A 24082-nucleotide genomic window follows, 5' to 3' on the forward strand; every position below is an offset into this window, starting at 1 on the left:
GGGAATAAATCAACTCCATCTCTTAAGGTTTTCTTGCATGGATTGACTTTCCAAGGCCATTTTCAGGCGAATTTCACAACTCTTCTCCAAACCACTGAATTTCAGAGATTTATTTTTGGGTAGAAGGACATTTTCTATACCATCCTTTTCTGCAGTAATTAAAATAGTTTAAAAATATTTTCATAGACTGCCTTAGACTGTCACTTAGCTAGAAAGTTTCAGATAAACAGCTAGTCTTTTTAACTTATATACTTCAAAATAATACATTAATGCAATATGTGGAGCACATTTAAGGTTGCTTGTTTCTTCTTGTAAGACTCTCTTTCTTTCTCTGAATTTTTGGTCATTAATAACTGTATTCCTTCCCAGAACTGTGGGTAATAGCTTACAAAAATGCTATTGCATTCCACTGTATTGTACTTTCGTTATTCAGTATGAAGCCAGTCTTTTACCATGTGATCAGCTGGTACATTTTTTGTCTTTCAGATTAAGCTTGAAATTAAATTCCAACAAGTCCTGTACATTAAAGAATGCATATAGATATCTTAACTTTTAAAAGAAACATCCAAAGTCTCCTCCTGTATGGGACTTTACAGAACTTCATTTGCCCAGTGTTGAATGGTTTCTTTCTGTGGGAAAAAATTCTATGAAAGTGTTCTGGTTTAAGCTGTTTTTTTTCTGAGTTTCTCTTTCATTTAAAAGTTGGAATTGAGGAATTGATATGTTGTTTGTCTGTCTTTTTCCTTTTTATTATTATTATTATTAATTATTCTTTTAAAAATTTATTCCCAGAGAGTTATATAAAGCTGCTTCTCCCTTAGAGCAGTTAAGATATTCCACTTCAGAAGCAATGAATTGTAGATGGTATTGTTCATAAGACACTGCTTAGAGCTGGCCAAAATTTTATACAGAATCTTTTTCATTAGAACATGCTATTATCAGAACAAGGCTATTAGGATACCTACATTTCAACATAGATTTCAATAGTTTCCAGTCAAAGTTTTCTCCCCAGAAAACTTGCTCCATCAGACAAAAAATATATATATATAAATGTTATAGCATTGCAGTACCATGACTGGGGCTCAGGTTTGTAGCTGGCTCTCATTTCAGTGGGTTTGCAACTCTAGCTTGGCACAGAGACTGGTCCTGGATTGCTCTCCTATTCCTCTCCAACATTATAGCCTAACAACATTAGAATGAGTGAACCAAACTTTTTGATCAAAAAAGGTGACAACAGGAAATATCCAAGAGATCATGCAAGGGTTGTATATCCATAGACGCACGCACCAGAAGAAAGCAAATAGTTCTTTCAACACAGTTTAATGGCCGTAGTAAAAAATAGAACACCGAAAATAAATGGTACCAGAAATTCACTGGTGAAAGACTGAAACTTTAATTGCTATGGCTAAACTAACAGGCAATTCTGCCTTCAGTATATTCACTGTAACACCTACAAAGCCTTTAGCAATTGTATGTATATAATTGAAAACAGGTTTGTGAGCCGGTGTTTTAAATATAACAGTTTAATAATATAACACTGCTATTTAAACATTTAATGTTTCTAAAAAGGAGATAAGTACTTTTCTTTAAATACTTATGTTCTTAAGAAGAGTCCCATGGGTCAGATATCCTGAGCAATTAATGAGAAAGTAGGAGACAATTTTTTGCCTCAATATCTAAACATGACTCTCTGGTAGTTAATTACCATCAAATGGTTTACTGCTTTCCAGAAAAAGGTGTAAATATTTTCCTACCGAAATCAATGCCAAAGCCCTCCCTTGTTTGCAGGTGGTCAGGCCTGGAACCAGTGAAAACGTGCAATCAGGCGGTTAGAAAGATTTGGGCTTTGAATATCTGTGGATAAATAAAAAAAAAAAAAAAAAAGGGTGAGGGGTGAGAAAATCACAGAATCACAGAATCACACAGAATCGTCTAGGTTGGAAGAGACCTCCAAGATCATCTAGTCCAACCTCTGTCCTAACACTAACAGTCCTACACTAAACCATATCGCTAAGGGCTACATCTAAACGTCTTTTAAAGACCTCCAGGGATGGTGGCTCAACCACCTCCCTGGGCAGTCCATTCCAATGCCTAACAACCCTTTCAGTAAAGAAGTTCTTCCTAACATCCAACCTAAACCTCCCCTGGAGCAACTTTAGCCCATTCCCCCTCGTCCTGTCACCAGGCACGTGGGAGAATAGACTAACCCCCACCTCCCTACAGCCTCCTTTAAGGTACCTATAGAGAGCGATGAGGTCTCCCCTGAGCCTCCTCTTCTCCAGGTTAAACAACCCCAGCTCCCTCAGCCGCTCCTCATAAGACTTGTTCTCCAGACCCCTCACCAGCTTTGTTGCCCTTCTCTGGACTCTCTCAAGCACCTCCATGTCCTTCTTGTAGCGAGGGGCCCAAAACTGAACACAGTACTCAAGTTGCGGCCTCACCAGAGCTGAGTATGGGGGGACACTCACCTCCTTAGACCTGCTGGCCACACTGCTTCTTATACAGGCCACGATGCTGTTGGCCTTCTTGGCCACCTGAGCACACTGCTGGCTCATATTCAGCTGCCTATCAACCAGTACTCCCAGGTCCTTCTCGGCCAGGCAGCTTTCCAGCCACTCATCTCCCAGCCTGTAGCGCTGCTTGGGGTTGTTACGCCCCAGATGCAGGACCCGGCACTTGGCCTTGTTGAACTTCATGCAGTTGACCTCAGCCCATCACTCCAGCCTATCCAGATCCTCCTGCAGAGCCTTCCTGCCCTCGAGCAGATCGACACATGCACCTAACTTGGTGTCATCTGCAAACTTACTGAGGGTGCACTCAATCCCCTCATCCAGGTCATCGATAAAGATATTAAAGAGGACCAGCCCCAGCACTGAGCCCTGGGGGACTCCACTAGTAACCGGCCTCCAACTGGATTTGGCTCCATTCACCACAACTCTCTGGGCCCGGCCATCCAGCCAGTTTTAAACCCAACAAGGCGTACGCCAGTCCAAGCCACGAGCAGCCAGTTTCTTGAGGAGAATGTCATGGGAAACGGTGTCAAAAGCCTTACTGAAGTCAAGGTAGACCACATCCACAGCCTTCCCCTCATCCACCAAGCGCGTCACTTGGTCATAGAAGGAGATCAGGTTCGTCAAGCAGGACCTACCTTTCATAAACCTATGCTGACTGGGCCTGATCGCCTGGTTGCCCTGCAAGTGCCGCGTGATGACCCTCAAGATAATCTGCTCCATGAGCTTTCCTGGCACTGAGGTCAAACTAACAGGCCTATAGTTCCCCGGGTCTACCCTCCGACCCTTCTTGTAGATGGGCGTCACATTTGCTAGCCGCCAGTCGACTGGGACCTCCCCTGATAGCCAGGACTGCCGATAAATAATGGAAAGCGGCTTGGCCAGCTCCTCCGCCAGTTCGCTCAGTACCCTCGGGTGGATCTCATCCAGCCCCATCGACTTGCGTACATCCAAGTGTTGTAGCAGGTCGCCAACCATTTCCTCATGGATTGTGAGGGCCACATCCTGCTCCCCATCCCCTTCCACCAGCTCAGGGTACCAGGTATGCAGAGAACAACCAGTCTTGCCGCTAAAGACTGAGGCAAAGAAGGCATTGAGCACCTCAGCCTTTTCCTCATCTTTTGTAACTAGGTTTCCCCCCGCATCCAGTAAAGGGTGGAGATTCTCCTTAGTCCTCCTTTTTGTGTTGATGTATTTGTAAAAAGGTTTTTTGTTATCTTTAACGGCAGTAGCCAGATTGAGCTCCAGATGAGCTTTGGCCTTTCTAATTTTGTCCCTGCACAGCCTCGCAACATCCTTATAGGCCTCTTGAGTAGCCCGCCTTCTTTTCCAACGATTATAAACCCTCTTTTTTCTCCTAAGCTCAAGCCACAACTCTCTGCTCAGCCAGGCTGGTCTAGTTCCGCGTCGGCTTGTCTTTGGGCACGTGGGGACCGACCGCTCCTGAGCCATTAAGATTTCCTTCTTGAGGAGTGCCCAGCCTTCCTGGACTCCTTTGCCCTTCAGAACCTCCTCCCAAGGGACTCTGCCAACCAGTGTCCTGAGCAGCTCAAAGTCAGTCTTCCGGAAATCCAAGACAGTGGTTTTACTGGTCCCCTTCCTGACTTCGCCAAGAATAGAGAACTGAACAATTTCGTGGTCACTCTGCCCAAGACAGCTCTCGACCACCACATCTCCCACCAGTCCATCACTGTTTGTGAACAGAAGTTCTAGCGGGGCACCTCCCCTGGTAGGCTCGAGGTTGTGAACTAGCATTTGCATTTCTCTAACATCACACAAGATAAACCCTGTTCTCCTGAAAGCCAATGACAATATCACCATTTCATTACCCATAGGGACAGAGGCTCAAACAGAGCCTTAAGTTAAAAGAAAAAAGGTATATTGACATGGTGGTTTTATAGATAAAGGTCTGCAAGGGGAAAGACCTGAATAGGATAATGAAAATGAAGACATCCTAGCAAGTAACTAACACATGCAGGATATATAAATAGGCATAGAGACTCTGTGGAGTAAAGAGGCCCTAATTCAGAAACACCATGCTTAGCCCCAGGACAGATATGAAAATCAGCTTCCTACATCTTTCTTCACAACTACTCAGAGTGGCCACCAGCAAAGCTGTTTTACTTTTAAAGATCAGACTATAAAAGTGACAGTGGAAGGCTACAGTACATATTCAGCAATTGGGTTTAACTTTTGGTAATAACTGTAAAATCATTCTTTCTCTTAACAGGATGAAATGGACCTAAGTTTTTCTACTCTTTGAGTATAAATCATTTTTAAAGGATTTATGGACTGTTGTTGCTTAGTTATTAATTTCCCCTTTACATAACAGCTGATCCTTGAAATTACATTAATATAACATTAACAGCACTGTTAGTATCGGTATTATAAAACATAAATGAATCTGTTGTGTTGTAGACTTCCAATAAAAATCACACTTCTCATCATTACCCCACAGCTTTGTAGATGTGTGGCAGGTGAGCTAATGCAAAATCCAATTTCATGTTGTGGGAATGCAATTATTATGTCAGAAAAAAGTGAATAAAATATTATAAACATAAGGAGAAGCTATGCTGGATCAAAGCAGTGATTTATTTTAGTAGTTCTGTTTTGACAGTGGTTTTCAGGACAGATCCCTGTTCACCTCTATATGTTAACATCTACTAAAATTGCCCTCGTAATAGATCATGAATACAATATTTGCATTGTAGGAAATTTACCAACAAATTTCAGAAGAAAGGTTATAAAACTACAACCACAGTGCAGAGATGTTTCCCAATTATATTCTTTGGTAATCTAGACATGAATATGAGCACTGATTACTGCATCTTTTGCAATCTGACTAATAAATTTACTACAGTATTCCAGTTACCCATCCAAGTATCTCACTTTCTGAAATAATATTAAACTTCTAATCTCTAATCTGAGCTTTTCCTATTGTATTTTTTTTTAATTTTGAATAACATTGCTTTCTAATTCTCTCTCCTAACCTCTGATTTTAGCCTTTAGAAAAGGTAACCACTGTTAATCCCCTCGTGAAGAATCTATTATTAGATTTGATTCATTTTTTATCTGAGTTTTTTTCAGTTTTATCGAATCACTAGAGATATGCTTTTAACAGCAACCTCTGAAAAACATTATCAAAAACAAAAAACAACAACAACAACAAAAACTGTTCAAGTACGCTGAACTAACTGACCGTAAGTCAATAACAGAAGAGTAATATAGGTCTTCCAAAAATAGAGTATGCCTTACTGCTTGTTCTATGAAGTATCTGGTTTTGGCAAGCTTTTGGACATTATAAGAATAAAGAGAAATCTACTGTGTTGTTTTTGTTATACTGATCAATAGAGTTTCTGTTGTACACAGTCAACAAAAAAAGTCAAAAAAAGACACTGCTTTTGACTGAACAAGTTAGCATTTGTAGGCAGCTTTCCCTTTGCAGTCTTCCAGAAGAAACACAAGGAATTAGTCTCTCACCCTGAAATTAATTATGTACCAGCCTTGTCCAGCAAACAGTCCTGTGAAGCCTCTAGATATTCAGGATTTATAGATCAGAGACTTGCTTCTCTGGTCTCCAGTATTATATATATATATATTGGATGAAATGATTCCTAGAAAAATAATAGAAAGCTGCTCTAGGATAAAGGATCAACTGAATGGACATATGTATTTCCCTACATTTTTGGGGTTCATCATGCATAAAGAAATGTTCAAACCTGCAGAAGTTAAAAAATAAGACTAGCATCTTTACAGACAGATGCCTCATCATGGACAGAAAGCAGCAATCAGACACATAAGGCAAAGGGGAGCAAATAGCTGCCACTGTATAGTGGTTCTATTTGTTAGGTTTTTTTGTGGGCATTATTTATTATCTGTTGACTTCTATCAGATGTCAAAAGGCAATCTTTTGAGCTTTTTTTTTTTTTGATTCATTCTGTTTGCAATGTAATGATCTTTTCTCATAATGAAGACAATGATTTCACATCTATATGATATCTTTTGTCTAGGTGAATCACAAATCACTTAAATTTCATATCATTTACACATATTCGTATAGAAAGTTGTTTGGTGGCCACTAGAGTAGGGCCATTACACCTCTTTATATCCAGAGAAAACTGAAACAGATAGAAAAGCCAGTTTAACATAAATATCTCTCCCTCCTCTCCTCTACCATACAGTAATTGAATTGGTCTTAAAATCACAGAAAGGTCACATTAAATCTGATTTCCATCATGGCATTGCAAGTTTATTGCACCTGGACCTGACATTCATGATACACGGCCTCAAGGGATTCTCTTCCTTTTCCCAACTGCCTGACAGTATATTCTGAAAACATAATTAAAAATATGCATAGCTGCTGAACTAGGACTTACTTAGTGGAAATGAAATAATTTAGTAAAAATACACGTCCAAAACAATTCAAATGCAGAGACAGAATTTGAAACAAGATCGTACTTTTCATCTTTGATCATGGACTACAGCAGGATTTTGATTAGGAAAAGCCCAGCAAAAATAATCAGCCTCTAACTTCACAAACCATCACATATAAAATATAACATGCTTTTGTTACATTTTAGCACAAACTTACAAAGTCTGGGCCAAAGTTACTCCTACTTAAACTGCACTAAATTCTGCAGAATTAGGTGGAGAATTAGTTAAATTAATTGCAAACAATAAGACAACTGATTCAGTTGTTGAACATATTTCTTACCTCTAATGTGGCCTAAAATTTCCAACATATGACATAGTTTCAGTAGATATTTTTCTTCTTCCTTTTGTGTGGAATTATAATGGCCAGAAGTAGGTTGCCCAATGGTGGGTAGGGGTAATTCATTTTGGGGAGTTCAGAAATAAATGACAAGTAGTCTCTTTTCATAACTCTAGGGTAAAATACAGTTTTATTTCAAATCTGATCTATTAAAATTTATTAACTTTAAAATCTATCTGAATAATAAAAATCCAAATGTCTTCCAACGTGTGATAGTGCTTCTCAAAAGGTATTAGTTTTAGGTTTATGATATTAGGTTTTTTATTGTTGTTGTTTTTGTGTTGTTTTGTTTTTGTTTTGGTTTTTTTGTTTTGTTTTTGTTTAAAAAAAAAAAGTGTTGCTAGCTATATATATATATGTGTATATATATATATATATTTATTTGTTGCTTAAACCTGAGAATGTTTTAACAAATTTAACCATCAAGGACTTTTTTCTTCATGGAAAAGGTCTTGTAAACACAGGCTTACCAACATGGGGCCACTGAGGAAAATCAATCCAAATGAACTGGAGGTATTCTTTTGTAGTTGTTTATATACACTATGTTAAAGACTAATTCAGAATTAAACTGGCCATAATTAAATTTAGTCTAATTATTTTGAAAGTCAATTCAAGTGAGTAGCATCACAACCACTTGTATTCTGACTTGGGTCATGTAGACAGGCATTCAACACTGCTTAACTAATCCACTTGGAAAACTAATTAGGCTTAATTTTCCTGGGCATTCTGAAGTAAATATGTTCATAGATGTGTACTTACTATATCCCACCTCCCTATTAGATATCAGAGTGAAAATACAAGAATGGAAATGTCTACATGATGTTATATGACAGGCAAGAAATCAGGGACTGATCATTACAATCAAGATATTTACATCATGACATGTTCATCCAGTTCTCCTTCAGGAAGACATTCAGGAAGATAATGGGACTAATTCTATCCATAGGCCAAGTAGGACAGCTTCTAAAATCAGCCAAACACTTTAGGCAGAAAAATATTCACTCTGTCTCAGTTTATTCTGACTCTGCCACAGTGCCGGAAGACCAGGGATCCTAGCGCTACCTCAGTCACTGAGCAACAAGTGGAGCAGTGAATAACAGCAGATTCCACAGAAAACTTTGATCATCCTTCCTTGATTTCAGATCTCTGTGTTCTTGCTCTGCCTCTTCCTTCTACAACTTCCTCGCAAGAGGGAGTGGAGAGGCAGATGACCTGTTCTCTGTTATCACCAGTGACAGGACCCGTGGGAACGGTGTTAAGCTGAGGCAGGGGAAGTTTAGGCTGGACATCAGGAAGAGGTTCTTCACCAAGAGGGTGGTCGCACACTGGAACAGGCTCCCCAGGGAAGTAGTCACTGCACCAAGCCTGTCTGAATTTAAGAAGAGATTGGACTGTGCACTTAGTCACATGGTCTAAACTTTTGGGCAGACCTGTGCGGTGCCAGGAGTTGGACTTGATGATCCTTATGGGTCCCTTCCAACTCGGGATATTCTGATGATTCTATGATTCTCCCTTGGTAGGAGGAGCTCAGCCTAAACATCTCATCCTTGGGGAAGCAACATTATATTTTTTTCACTTTATTGAGAAGTCTCAAGGTGGATCTCATTCTCAAATGAGAATGATTGCTGTTTCATGATGGACTGTGGGTCAGCTCCTAGAATGAAAGTAAAGGCAGGTGTGAAAGAAAAAAACACAGCTAATGGTATCATCCATCCTCATAATACAATTTTCAGTGAAACTGCATTTTGCTAGCCTGAAGTTTATTGAACTCTTTCTTACTATTTCTTTGAGGGTCTTGGAAGTAATCTGATGTAGATTCACCTAGTATACAGGATCCAAATGCAGAATGATGAGCAAAACCTTGTATGTAGCAAAAATCAGTAATGTCATTTAAACTTTCTAAAATCTAGTTTGGTGTTTGCTCATTATGACTATTATCCATCATGAACCTGGATTTCTCTAATAAGCATTCCTATGCTGCATTGTCCATTGTACACATTACAGGATTGCTTACCGATTCATGGAATCCAGTAAATTGGAATTCATGAGTGCAACAAATAGAAAGTAATGGTCTCTTAAATAAATTATGGATTTAAAAATTATAATAATAAAATAAATCAGAAATAAAAGCCATCTAGTTAACTTTGGTCAAGTTACAGCAGGAAAAATTGTAGAGATGAGCAAAACAATCTGTCTGTTATGACCTGAGGTAACAAGATTATGAAATCACGCAGTACCAGAATGCAAGAAAATTGGTGTTTCCAAAAACAGCACAGAAAGAGGAAGGTGTTTTAATTTGTTTAGTGAAAGTTTGACAGTACTATGAGTCCTAAACTCATATTTTAGATGTCTTTATCCTCAGTGGGATTCCTACATACTAATTTAGGTACTGTAAACTTATTAACCAGAAAGTTACAAATTACAGCAGTTCTAAATGTGAAGAATAAATAAGTATCTTGAATAATAAAAGCAAACTTTTTTTTTTTCTGATACCAGAGGGTAAATATAATTGATGAAACTGAATGCAGTAACAAAAGGCAGTGTGTATATAAATATATGTATATATATTTAAATACCCAAGTCATTAAAACGTCTTTGGTGTTCCATAGGAAAACATTGCTACCCATCCTAGTGATAGTTTGACTACAGTGGGATGCATGCATTTGTTGCATTGGCTGCCATTTTGTTGCTTTTAGATTCCCTCAAACTGAAAAAGTCAGAGCTCAGCAACCAGAAGAAAGAGTCACAAATAGTCCAGCTCAAAATCTGGTCTTATTCCTCAAAGTGCAATCTTCTTTCAAAACTTAATGTAATATTAATTTATCTAGCTATGGAAAAGGAGCACAAAATCTTTGGAACTGGTACAGACCAAGAACTTTCTGCAACCAAACAAGCTAGCAATACACAGGCTCATCACATTTTCTCAAGTGATGAGATGTCTCAGAAAACAGCATCCAAAAGGCACAGAACACAGTTGGAACACACTTCAGAGTGAATGACACTTCATTACCATAAGTTATGGGCTTAAAAACTAACAGTAAATGAATCTGCTATATGAGGGAAAAAATAATAATAATGATACAAAAGGCAGATGGAGATCACCATCATTTATACTATGCAACCAGTGACGAAATAGAAGATGAAAGAAAAGTTATATTCTATAAAGAACCAGAATGAAGAAATTAAAGTTATCCAGAACATAACAAGGCAGTTGTCCATAATGATTATAAGATTAAAGACAGAAAGTTCAGAAGGGAATGAGATTTTTCCACAGTATAATTAAATAAAATGGAAGAATAATTAGTTCCATCACTCTGAAGAGATGGTAATTGAGTGCATGATATCTCACCAAAGAGAACACATCTGGGTATTCAGAAATCGGCTTATTACCAAACATAATAGGTAATGGCTACATTACTTTATGCTACTAAATGTACTACTTGTATATAAGAAAATGATTCAAAATGAAAGGGATTCGTAAAGGAAATTCTTTTAACGTGGAATGTTTTAGCAAAACAGAATATCATCAAAAATTTCAAGAAGCACTGGAGCAAGCACTGACAAGTGGCTGCGTTAGAAAGAGTTAATTGATACCTTTTATTGACTAATTCGGTCTATATGACGATTAAAAAATATAAGACAGCCATTGTCACAGTTTTGAAAACAAAATATAGGGGCTCTAGTTTTAAATCAACCAAATTTTAGACTATTATTTTAATGTCCAAGGCATTAATGGACAAATAAAACAAAAAGGACAATTAATACTTTAAAAGTAAAATATTAAAACTGTATTGGGGTGAGATGAGGGAGGACAGTGACTGACACCTGTTAGGAAAGAAAATCCTTTAAGAAAATTTGAGCACCCTTTGAAGAGTCAGGGTCATTTCTCTCAGCTGGCACCATGACTAGCAACACCACCGCAAGTCCAGAGCTGGATCCTCACAACACAACAAGCATAACAAGATGATGTTCATCTACAGCAGTCTACATACACACATCTTAATTTCCTCATTGATCACATCAATGTTTATTATCATCAGTAGAAAAACTGAAAGGCCTTGAAAGACCATAATGGCTAATCTATAAGGATTAGGGATTGAATTTGCATGTCAGGATTAGATATGAATTCACCATCAGTGACGGTGGCAGTAGCATCTCCTGGGTCTGTGTGCTGCAGCAGATGTTCAGCTAGGTGGGCAGCATTCATATAAGATTTCTTAAACAGCTTTTATGCTACCAGCAGAGTGTGAATCACAGTTAAACTGTTTCTAATAGATCAGCGTTTGGGACAGGGATCCCAGTGGGAGCTGGGATATGGCTCTTAGAGCACATACAAGTAGTAGTAATATTGTAACCCAGTGAAGAATCAAATTATAGAATAATAATTTCAAACCTCTACAGGAGTGGATATAACCTAGGAAAATGGTCTTCAAAAATCACTTTTCTAGGAAGACAACATTGAAATTTTGTTTTTAAAAATCTTAAAATGTTTTAAGGATCATTAACAAGTTTTCATCACCCCAATTGTGTTGGTACATTAAGTTCACGGATTAGAGTTCTCCATTTATTATATCAATGTTATTTGAAGAAATACTAAATAAACATTTCACAGTGAGCTAAAACTTACAGCAAAGTATCCGGGAAAAAAAAAAAGTGCTATAAAAAAAGTGCCCATAGTGAAATACAGCTATTAATTTATGTGAAAAAACAAACAAACAAACAAACAAACAAAAAAACCTAAATTGCTTTATAGAGTGCTTCCTCTGCAATGTAGCTTTATCAGTTGTATAACTATTATGCTTCCATGGAGACACTTTAAGACTTTAATGACTGAATTTTCTCATGTCCCAGACTAAAATAATTAACTCCAATCATGCCTTTAACTCTCTATCTTTAAAAATGTAATAACATGGGTTTCTAATGCTGAGATGCCTAACACGAAAGTCTTTTTCACATTAAAGATATATACTGTTTAGCTAGTGTGGAAATTAAGTGCTAGATTCAGGAGCCCTCTTCAAGTAATGGTTTAAGGATCTTATTACACCAGAAATAGGAACATACATTTTTCTCCCATTTAGGTTAATAAAAGTTATGAATGTGAAATAGAAATTTGGATCTAGGCAGCATCAATTCACTTATCACCAATGACTTCAGAATGCCATGGGATCAATTAGAGGCAAAGTAAGTAAATATGTTGATTAATGTACCACTACAGCAATGTCAATTGTATAAGAACAAGATCAATATTAGATCTGGGGGTGATAGCTGACAGTTAGCTAAATATCAGTCAGCAATGTACCCTGGCAGCCAAGAGGGCAAACTGCATTTTTGGGTGCATTAAACATAGCATAGCCAGCCAGTCAAAATAGATAATTCTCCCACTATATTTACCATTGTTGTGGCCTCATCTTGAATACTGTGCAGTTCTGGTCTCCACAGTATAAAAAGGATATTAAGATACCTGAATGCATTCAGAGTAGGGCAACAAAGCTGGTAAAAGGGCATTTTAAATTTCATTTATTTATTTATTTATTTATTCCATTTATGGAAAGCATCCCTGATGCGGAGAGGCTGAGGATACTTGGGTTGTCCTTGGCTGCAGAAGTTTCATTCAGGAAAAATCCCTTCAGGTGAAGCAATCTCTTAACTCCATATCAAGAGCATGGCTCATGACTAACTATAGACTCTCAGAAAATCTCCAGAAGTCTACTAATGGTATAAAAAATAAAATAAAATAAAAAAATCCAAATCTTTGGAAAAGATTCACATCGCTCCCTCATATCTAATTCATGATCTGCAGGATGGTTAATACTAAACTTAGCAGCCTTCAAGCTGCATGGAATTTACTTTGCTTGTTTGACAGAACAGCAGAAATCAAAGGTGCACCTGCAAGTCAAATTCTAGGTTCATTCCTAGGCAAGGAATTTATAACAGTATATGTCTAGTTCCTCCAATATACTTGACCTACGTTGGCCTCACTGAAGTCCGAATCCGACTTAATTTGTTTTTAACTCTTTACTGAACTACAAAAAGGTAAAAAGATTCAGTCAGAGGCTTTATAAACTTCTGTCCATTGACAAAAAATATGTACCAGAAATAAGGTAAAATGCACTCTAGCTGAAAACAGAATCAAGTAATGATTACCACTTTAGGTCTACTTTAAGAAAAACATGATATCATTTGTTATCTTCATTATTGCACTGCTTCCTTTGTTTTCTCAAGCACCCTGGAAATGATTGTGACTCACACTCTTTTGCAATGCTAAAATAAAATCTCATCCAATATAATGTGATGAAAAGACACTGTTTTCAACAAAGTTCTAAGAGCTTATTTATAGCTATGGAACTAGATTTGCAACTTGATTAACTTCAGTTAGTTATTTACACCTTTGAAATTAAAAGAAACAAAACTGGGCCTATATGAAAAGACTTTCTGTTTGTTTTTCTCACTTGACAGAACAAAACAGTTATCTGAGAACTAAATCAGCAAAGAGACTTGAGTATCTGAAGTGAGGGTCACGAAACCTAAATCAGATTTATATGCCCCAAACAGACAATACTACACAAATTAATGCCTGTCTCTTGCATCAGCCCAAGAAAAAAAAATATATATATGTATATGTATATATATATATATATATACAAGACATTTTTTTCCTGGTCACAATCTCCTCCAAAGTATAACCTAGTATTTGAGGAAAAGTGGTTCTGGTCTATTTGAGTATTAGAGCATGAAAGGACTTCTCAAAAGGATGACTAATACTATACTTGAGATGTTTCCCTTTGTGAGTATATCACATTTTATACAAGTAGTATAGTACAAGCCTTACATAAATTTGACATATATATCAGATTGCAACATTCTATTGACAAGACTCTTGTGCAAACAAGCAAATGCCACAGACAGAGGAGTGAGGGGATGAGATGTCTTGGTTCTTGCAGACACCTGAGCAGGTACAGAACATAGTAGCTAAAACTTGTAATTACACTACATACTGATGAGCAAAAACCAGTGAGGTTGCTAGCAACTTTCATTCAAAAATACTGTTTACTTCTTGTATGAAAGTTCACTCTTCCAGGACACAGAAACACAATCTTTAAGGCCCCTTAGTCTAGGGAGAATCCCCTGGCACATGCAGACAAGAATACAACAGCCAACAGCCAGAAAGAGAACAAGTGACAATAAAATCCGCTTCCAGATAATTTTTTGATGCAACATGTAATATACTAAAAGCATAGGAAACAGAGCCCCCATACTTTTTCTCCTCAGCCACCTTAACAACTAAACTAGATGGCCCTAGCTTTTGCTTACTCAAATTAATACTTAAGCATAGGGAGCAAGGCTAAAATTCATTACATTGTATGATAAATTTTAAGCTATTAGATCACATATGGACAATTATTATCTAGACAAAATGAAGGATAACTAACAAGATTTTAAAAAACACCTTACTTTAAATCCCTTCTGAATAAGAGAGAGAAGGCTATGTAGAAGTAATATGGATAAACACCATCTCTTCCAGAAACATACACACAAATAAGTAGTTCACAAAATCTATCCTTCTGCTATTTTCTTGGGAAAAAAAACTACTTCAGCTGTAACACTAATTTGTATACACAGTAAAAGATGTATAAAAATAAACCATAAAAACACAGATTGCAGTTCATTTTGTGTTTGCCTCTTTGTTCTTCCTAGAGGAGCATTAAGTTTATAAGAAATAGCAAGTGGAGAAGAATGGCACCTTTTAACATTAGTCTTCCAATTTTTCCCTTAACAAGGCAAGTTTGAAGCAAATTCACAGTAAGACCAGGAGACCTAAAGCAAATCACCTAAGCTTTTTAAAATTACATTGAGAAGAATAGAGGAGAAAAAAAAAAAAATGCTTCTCTGATTTTATCATCAAGATATACAAGATTCCCAAGGCCCAGTAAAAGCCCAGCTGGTTTTAAAATGAGACATTTTTCTATTAGACATTGCTCTGCTCTTTGAGGCTAATTGGCAGTGTGTGCAGAAGAATTATTGAATCTGAAATTAGCCACTTTTGATAGAACATCACATCTGTTTGTCTGTCATTCTGGTGATACACTGGGATTGTTGAATAATTTGTTTACAAATAGGGGAACAATCTGTGCTAAAAGTTTTGCAGATGAATAGCTACATCTGGAGAAGAGCAACATTGCATTGACTGTCTCAGAATATCCCAGACATAGTGAAATACATCCTTTGCAGATCATTAGTCAACAAGATAGTTTGTCTTCATAGCTCTGTTATAGCTCAAGCTATAATTCACATGTTGACTCTAACTCCAATAATGGTGCTTTTCTTTTATTCTGTTTAAAACCAACAATTCCTGTAGCATCTGTATATATCTTTCCCAATCTCAGTTTCTACTGTCAAGACTGATTTTTGTGGAAATGTCTGCACATGGGTCTTTGGATGACCTTTGGAGGAAAAAAAACTGAGTGGAGGAAAATGCCTGACTGGAGAAGGGCTAGCGGGAGATATGAGCTTTAATAAGAAACCACTGACATAGATGGAGGAAAGCAAGCATCATCCAGACAGCGGGCCATCACTGCTGAGAGAAAAGAGCATTTCTGTGTGGGCAGAAAAATGAAATAAAGCAGTAATTTCAATATATCCTTCCATGTTTAATCATTTCTTAATGTAATAATCTTAAATGTTACAGCCCATCACTTAGTGTATCCTCAACAGGAAAGTGTAAAAATATTTTAGTATTTCTCCTTGATCCAAAACATTTTCTTTAAATGACAGAGTTACTGTTCCATGAAATTAGCAGCAACAGAACTCTTTTCAGCTAAAGTAAAGTTAAAATTAATCCAGGGCCCACTATGCACCTTTATGCATTTAAACAGATTCTGTTAAAATCATTTACCTAACTAGTAAATAATAAAAATCAAATGAGTTTCTGGCTCACTATTAGGAAAAGATACTGCACTCCATTTACTATCGAATTCTTTTAAATACTGCAGACTTTTATATTTGGCTAAATGCTTTCAGAAATGCTGACATTTCTACCTCATTCTGTTACCTATTTACCTCAAGATTTTTGATCAGGAAGAAAGCACTCCTCCTTAAAATTAGTCATCATATTATGAGCTTCAGAGAAGAAACACATATTACTATTTCTCTGGAGCTTAGTCAAACATTAGGAAAATGAAAGCAACTTTCCATGCTCATCAAGGTCTCCTAAGGAGGATTCTATATGGGGTAGGACAGATGGATGTAGGAAAACTCTTCAAGACTTAGTTTCAGGATGAAGTTGTATCAAATTTAGAAAAATCACTTAAACATAAAATAATCCTAAACTTTATTATAAAGTTAAATGAAGGTCATTCCTTCAAAAATAGCTTGAAAAAAAGCTAGTAGAATCTGTGGATGAGATGATTGTAATATGTACGTTATTACTTTTACATGAGCAAGTCCTTCTTTCAGTTTGTTTTCTTTAGTTTTTGAAATACCTGATAGTTTCCTAGAAAGAACTAGATGGAATTTGAAAGTAGAAAGTAATATATGGGGTGAAAGTAGTTGACATCTATCAAAAATACTGTGGTAAAGGCATAAAAAGTGAGCAGAAGTCAAACCCAAGGAAAGTTCCAAATCCCATGGTTTTACAGTACACCGTTATTAGACATCACAATGTCCAAACACATTCTACCACAGGATATGGTTGGTTTTCTTTACTTCCATATGTCTAGCTACAGTGATTTTACTAATACGTATTTAAAAAATCTGAGTCCAAGTTCCGTCACTATTGACAGGAATAAAGCTTCTGAGCATGAAAGATTCACAAGACAGAAAAGGGAAGGAAAGGAAAGGAAAGGAAAAGAAACACAGGGAGACACTCAAGTGTTCTGAGTGTGTGACTTTACAAGCTGCTTGATTAAAAAGGATCACATGAGCTGACAAGAAGAAAATGGCTAGATTAATGACCTGAAGCTTCCAGACTGACTTCACACAATAAAACATGTACAATACAAAAGGATTCCTGTCAAATAAAAATCAAGAGAATACCTCTAAGTCTCTTGAGTAACTAAGTACTGACAAACTAGATGAGCCCTTGTTCAACAAATAGATCGATAAGCCCTTTCCCCTACTTTCCAACTATATATGTAAGGCAATTCCATAGGTGCTAATGCTTAGCACAGTGCCACTAATCAGCATCCTCATTCCAGAGATGTCACCAGGAATTGGGAAAAAACATACGGTGAAATTTTTGTGCTAGGCACATTTTGAACATCCAGAAAATCATTATCCTGGCATTGATTGATGCACAACATAAAGCAAGGGCAAAGAGACGAGCAGACAGGTGTGAGAAAAAGAAAAAATAATATGTCATTCATGTACGTCAACTTGATTCACAGAAAGCAGTACAACTACGGCAGTTATGAAAAAGTAATTTTACACAAACAACTGACAAGTCTTGCAAATAAAATCCAATAAATTCTCTGGTGGAAGAACATTGCTAGAATAGCAGAAATGGAGGTGAAATCTACACAAAGCCCTGTAAAGTCTAAAAAAGAACAAGGTGAAAATATTAAGTTACATGTAGGAAGAACATGGGTTTAGTAGTTACAGCTAATATGGATAAAGGTGAGGAAAGGTTCGAAGTTAACAGGCAGGATGATCTGGAAGACTGTATGTATTATCTTCAGTGAAGCTACACTGAAGTTCACAAAACATCTTCAAGAACAGACACCCAATAGAAAGGGTGGGCTGCAGGAAGTTACAGAGGTAGATGAGGTAGTGCCAGACAGAGATCATCAAGACATCAGTGAGGAGGAAGATAGCTGACCAAAGTAACCTAAGCATAAAATTTGATAAAAGAAGCATTGTAGAAGTGTCAACAGCAGAGAATAGAGCTGGAGGATGACTTCAATGGAGGTGGGTGTAGATAAGGAGTCAGTCAAGCAGCCAGCCTGGTTTCTGCACATCATGAACACAAACCACGGTATTAACACTCATACAAGCCTTTCTCTTTTTACACAGCTGAAACCCAGGAGGTTGTGTTCCACCATCAGACTTTGAGCATCTGCCCTCTGGGTGCAGAGTGTTTCTGGAGCAAGTGGCTACTTGGACCTTGCAGAAGCCATTCTCTGCATCAACCAGCACAGGCCTGGGAGAGTGGAACTTGTCCAGTCTGTCACGTTAAAAAAGGGTGGGTCCAACTTGCAGTGTGCAGTTCCTAGAGAGTGTAAACTTTAACTCAAAGTTGTCCTTTGAGACTTTGAAGCAAGTAAGGTGATGCTTTATTCATGCAGTAAAATACCGCAAAATTACCATTACTTTATCAAATAAAAATTAATGGATGGATAGGTAAAGAGTAACACACTTCATTTGATTTTATTTTACATATTTATATTTTATTTACAAGAAAGTACTAGTAATAAACTATTGTTACAGACAAGTATGATAATTTTAGTGACATTACAGATAATTTTAGCAACATTATAAAACTACTTTGTTCTGCGAAACAAATGAGATTTACCTGTAGTGCAAATATTGTGGAACTCTACTAAGACAGTTATTCTCTACACTGATGAAATATGCATCAATGGAATTTCATACACACATACATTAAATTGTTAAATGAGAACTATTAAAAATAAAGTGCCTATTTTTAATTTCAAAAATACTTCAACAGGATGGTAAAAAACTTGCTGTGGTAATACTTTTCTTTGGTGATAATTACCAAGAACAAATTGCTACACACCTTAGTAATTATACAAATTCCTCTAGGAAGAAAGGCACAAAAAAATCAGAATCTTGTTTTCAGAAAGCCACTTTTCACCACTTGGCCTTTGAAAAGATAATTTACAGGGGTTTAAGTGCCCTCTTATCCTGCCATGTGCATTTGATTAGACTTAAATAGAGAGCATTTCCTTGGTTCCAAATACCTTCTCAATTTTTTGATGTCAGTTAAAAAATTAAAATTTCAAGCAAGAAAATTGAAACCACTCTTTTTAAAAAAATATATTTTTCAGGACACTTTATGTACTTGTTCCTTTCTGAAATAAAAATAATATTTTTACTTGCTTTTTATGGAGAAAAAAAAGAAAAAAAAACACTGCTCAGGCCAACTTTTGGTTTATTTCTCTCCTCAATGTCTCAATCCTGCTTTAGTCCATGTCATTATGTAAGCACACATTGAGATTCTTTTTGCTTGTGTGTAAAATGATTGCAAAAAATAAAAAATAAAAAATGAGTGAAATAATGATCATTAAGGGAAAAGCAAAAAAACTAATCGAGTAAATCCATGTTTTGGAAAGGTCTATACCAATATCAATGAACAGATCTAAAGTCTATTTTAAGCATATGCAGCTGAGAGTCCATCTAATTGTACTACCTTAACCTCTTCACAGTTTAACACTTTGTAAAAGTGAAATTTTCCCAGCCCTTGCCCTTTCCAGACTCTTTATCCTTCTGGTCACTATGGAAACCAAAATGTTTCCATGATTTAATTCTGTATTGTGTGAGTTTGTGTGTTTTAAAAATATAGCCAGATAATTAAAGTGTGTAACAACCAACTCTTGTGTTGTGGGCAGAAAAAAAGGGAGGGGGAGAGGGGAGTGAGAGAGAGAGAGAAAATAAGCCTTTATTATTTGGGGGGAAAAAAAAAAAAGAAAAAAAAAGAAAGAATAACAGTGCTCCTCCTAACTCTTTCTTTAGGCCTTCACTGTCCTTTTCTAACTTCGTTATATGCTGTACAAGACAGGAGGCTCAGAGGTGAATTGCTTGTATCTTGGTAGATAACATTTTCTATTGTTTGCTCTTCCTTGTTCATGCCTTGTCAGTTGACTATCTAGGTGCTTCTGTTTTTGTTGTTATTGTTTTGTTTTTCCAAATTTCATATTCAATGCTCTCTTGTCATTTACACTTGCATTAAATGCACTTACATATAAAGAATTAAAACTCAAAAGATGATATATCAAGATCACATTCAGAAAAGCTAAATATAAAACATACATTTAGCCTACACCAAAACAAAAGTAATCTTTCCTGTCAACTTGCAGAGCTTTTAACACATTCTGTTATAAAAGCAACCAAAAATCTCATCAAAGACCACAATAATCAGTCTGCTATGACCCTTCTACATTTGACTGTCACACTTACATGATTTAACTGACTTCAGTATGGCTTAATGAAAAATTAGTCAGAAGCCAAACAGGTACCCTGCCTGTATCACAAAGAGATGTCTGTCCTATAGTACTACTCTTCAGTTGCAGTGAGGACCCAGTAGATGTCAACTCCACTCTGAAGTAAACCTGCTGGGAAAATCTTGCCAAAGACCAGGGTCAAAGTGCATTAGAGGCCCAGCCCTACTTAGTAGGATGAATGCAAACTGTACCAACCTCATGTTACTCCAGTCCTCCAAGTGTATCCTGACAGATCTCTCATTTTTCACATGTACAAATGGCAATATCTCTTCAGCATGTTACAGAATATATCCAACAGAAAGCAAATGCCCTTATCAGTTCCACAGCTACTGCAAAATATACAACTGAAGAATGAGTCAACATAAAAGTCTTTTTTTTTCCTCCATTTAAATAAAGATTGCTTTTTAAAGATGAATGTACTTTTACATCACCAAATTATATCCTTATCTTCCCAGTGGCTATACTCTTCACGCAAATTAAGCCAGGATTTAGCACAATTATAATCAATAATTAAATAGCAAAGATAATTATAGAGCCAATGGGGAATTTACAGAGAGGGTTTGTTACTTTATAAATTGATTTGCACGCTAACAGGAGTTTTATTATGAGGCCTGTGTAGCTTTCAGTAGCAGGCACCTGGAACATTGTCCATGGCTTTCTGCCACCAAATTCTCCCCCCAGAATTTGCACAATTCCAAAGCAGAATGCTTGTTAGGAGGTGTAGAAGGAAAAAACACGTAAGTATCTTTACTAACAAGACCAGTTTACAGCCATGTATCAATTTTAGCACCCCCCACGACGGACAGCAAAATGTAATGAAGCTGGTGAAGCAATGCTGCCTGTCTTTTATTTTGCCAGTGTAAGTCATTCATTCACTATTATCCTAGGTTGCAGATCCCACTTCTAATGAGGCTAATGAACTGTCCACTATATCTCTCTGACATATGCAATTGAGTAATACAGCACCATTTGGAAAAAGTAGATGCAAAAAAGTGTTGAAGTAAATGAATCTGCATATCTGAAGAGAACAGCAGGCATAATGCTTCTTCCTCTTCTCACTGCAGCATGTCTTCTTGCACGTTTCAGATTTCACTGGCAAACATTTTCCAGTTTATCATGTTATTATAAAATATCTCTTCTTTCTTGTCTAGGTTCCCACACTACATTCATCACTTTAGGATCCATGTGTTTGTAGAAATAAGTAAATTACTATTCATTAAACAAGGATTGAAAAACAGTGGTTATTAAGCATTCACCTAAACTACTTTTCCTGCTGTTAAAAATGTTGTATTATTTTCAGTGAATATTTTCATGAAGGATATGTTCTTGGTTGGTAACTCAGTTTCATTTCCCATAGTGCAGAACAGCCGTACAAAGACTACCTAAAAGACGCGTAAACTCTGATATCATTGATTATGTGAAAAGAAAATGATAAATGAGCATGGGATTGTTACTATGAATAAAAGTCTCACTGAGATGGTGTAAATTGATTACAGCTGGAAAGCTATTCTGCTGAGAAGGCCGAAGTCCTCTGGTACATTGCTGAACACCACCATGACTTCTCCAGTCTGGCCTGCCTTTACATCTGGCACTATGGGTGTCCTCCCCTCGCTACTCCAGCAACACAGGATGGAGGGCAAAAGGACTAATCTCAAGCAGGCCTCTGGTAGAGAAGCAAGCAGGCATTGCAAGAGAGTTCACTTTGTCCATCTGTCTACCAGTGATAAACCACTATATTAACTTTTACAATAAATTTTCACCTTTTGCATAGGAGGCAATTGGGGAACAGAACTCCACTAAAATGAGCACATCTAAATTGTAAAGCTGAGACAACAACATATGAATTTTACACATGAAAAAAAAAATAAATAAAAAACCTTTGAAACAGCTGAGGATAAACCTAATCTAGCTAGAGCCATCTCCGTTTAAAGGCAATAAATGACTAACACACACACACACTAACCTAGCTTCTACTGAATTAAGCAGTGGTGTCAATTTTTCTTCAGTTAGAATCAACACGTGATATATTACCTCTGACCACTGAAATAGAACTCTACTGGTATATTTATATTTATAAACTCACTGATTGATAAGGTATCTAAAGAGCCCTATGTCATACTCTCATTTCAAATTATTAGTTGACCTATTTTGTTACAGGAGAAACTTGACACTCTTTCATAGAAGAAAGAAAACAATAATAAGATGGGTAAAATAAGCTTCTGCTTGATGAGAGCTGAGGATAAATAAAATTAACAGAAGTTGATGACTATGATTTGACAAACATTCACCCTTTTGGGATTCTGAATAAATATGTATAGCACTAGGAATGCAAAACACATGAGCATTTTAAGCCAGAGCAACACAATAAAAAAGCATAGAAGAGAATAAACTCTACTATTATAGGATTGTGTTATGGACTTAAAACTTTTCAATTACTGCACACATATAATAAAGTATAATACAGGAAAGTACCATATTTCCTGTATTTTTTTCCTGTTTTGAACTCCTATTTACTACTGAATTAAAAACCTATGTTGAAACTACAAGTAATTTGTGGATAAGCATATGGACTAAAGTGACCGTAAAACCACAGCCAGAAAAAAAAAAGTCCTTCTCCAGAGGATAGATCAGATAACCTATAGGAAGAGCTCTACAGGCCAAGCCTACTGAGAACACCTGACTCCTATCACCTCAATTAATAGCTAAAAGTTAAGCAATCTTAATTGGTACTGCCAACATGAATAATATTCAGAAAAATTCAGTTAAATTCCAGGGCTTGGACTCCTAGCTTTGGTGTGCAATGTTGTAATCTGATTCCAGAAGAGTCTGAAATATTTGAGTTATTGTTCTGTTAACATGTTCTGGTCTTTAGCTTGTCACTAAGTTACATTTTGATCAGCTCCCACAGAATTCAATATATGCCCGGGGAAAAAACACCTAAAATCTTAAGTCACACTTTATTGAAATCAGATTATATGCTTATATACATACCATATATACCTTTACATACCAAAATACTTTAAAATGTTGTCCCTTATTTTAGCATATTTCTCATACTAATAATTTTGAAATTGGAGTAATCCTTATCCATCTTTCACATACTTTGATATTCTCAGACAAAAAGAATTCTTAACATTTCTCAACTCTTTTGCCATTGTAAGTATTTTTATTAGTATGACATATTCCCTTAGGAGCAATCACCCCTATGTTTCATGGTACATCCAATTAATGCTTTTATTTAACTTACTCAAGCCTGTGAACAGTATTTCAAGTGGATTCCACACTCACCTACTTGGTATCAACCATAAGGTAGCAAGGAATAATTAGTGTTTATTAAGTCTACGTTAAACTTTTCAGAGAATAATTTTATGAGATCCCATAAGGTCATATACTTACTTCAGTCATTAATCTTCTCTTGGAATCTTTAATCAAGCAGTTCTGTCAGAGCCATCAAATAATGTTAGGCCTCATCTCTTTAATTATTATAAAGGCTTTTAGTTTTAAGATCTAAAGTGTTACTGAACAATTTTGGCACATGAAATTACTCTGTTTCAAGCTCTAGATGACCCTTAGAATCAGGTTAACCTAATAAATATAATGTAGATTTTAAAAATTATTTCTGAGTC

This window comes from Anser brachyrhynchus (genome assembly GCF_964034855.1).
Source record: "Anser brachyrhynchus genome assembly, chromosome: 3".
In the NCBI taxonomy this organism is placed as follows: Eukaryota; Metazoa; Chordata; class Aves; order Anseriformes; family Anatidae; genus Anser; species Anser brachyrhynchus.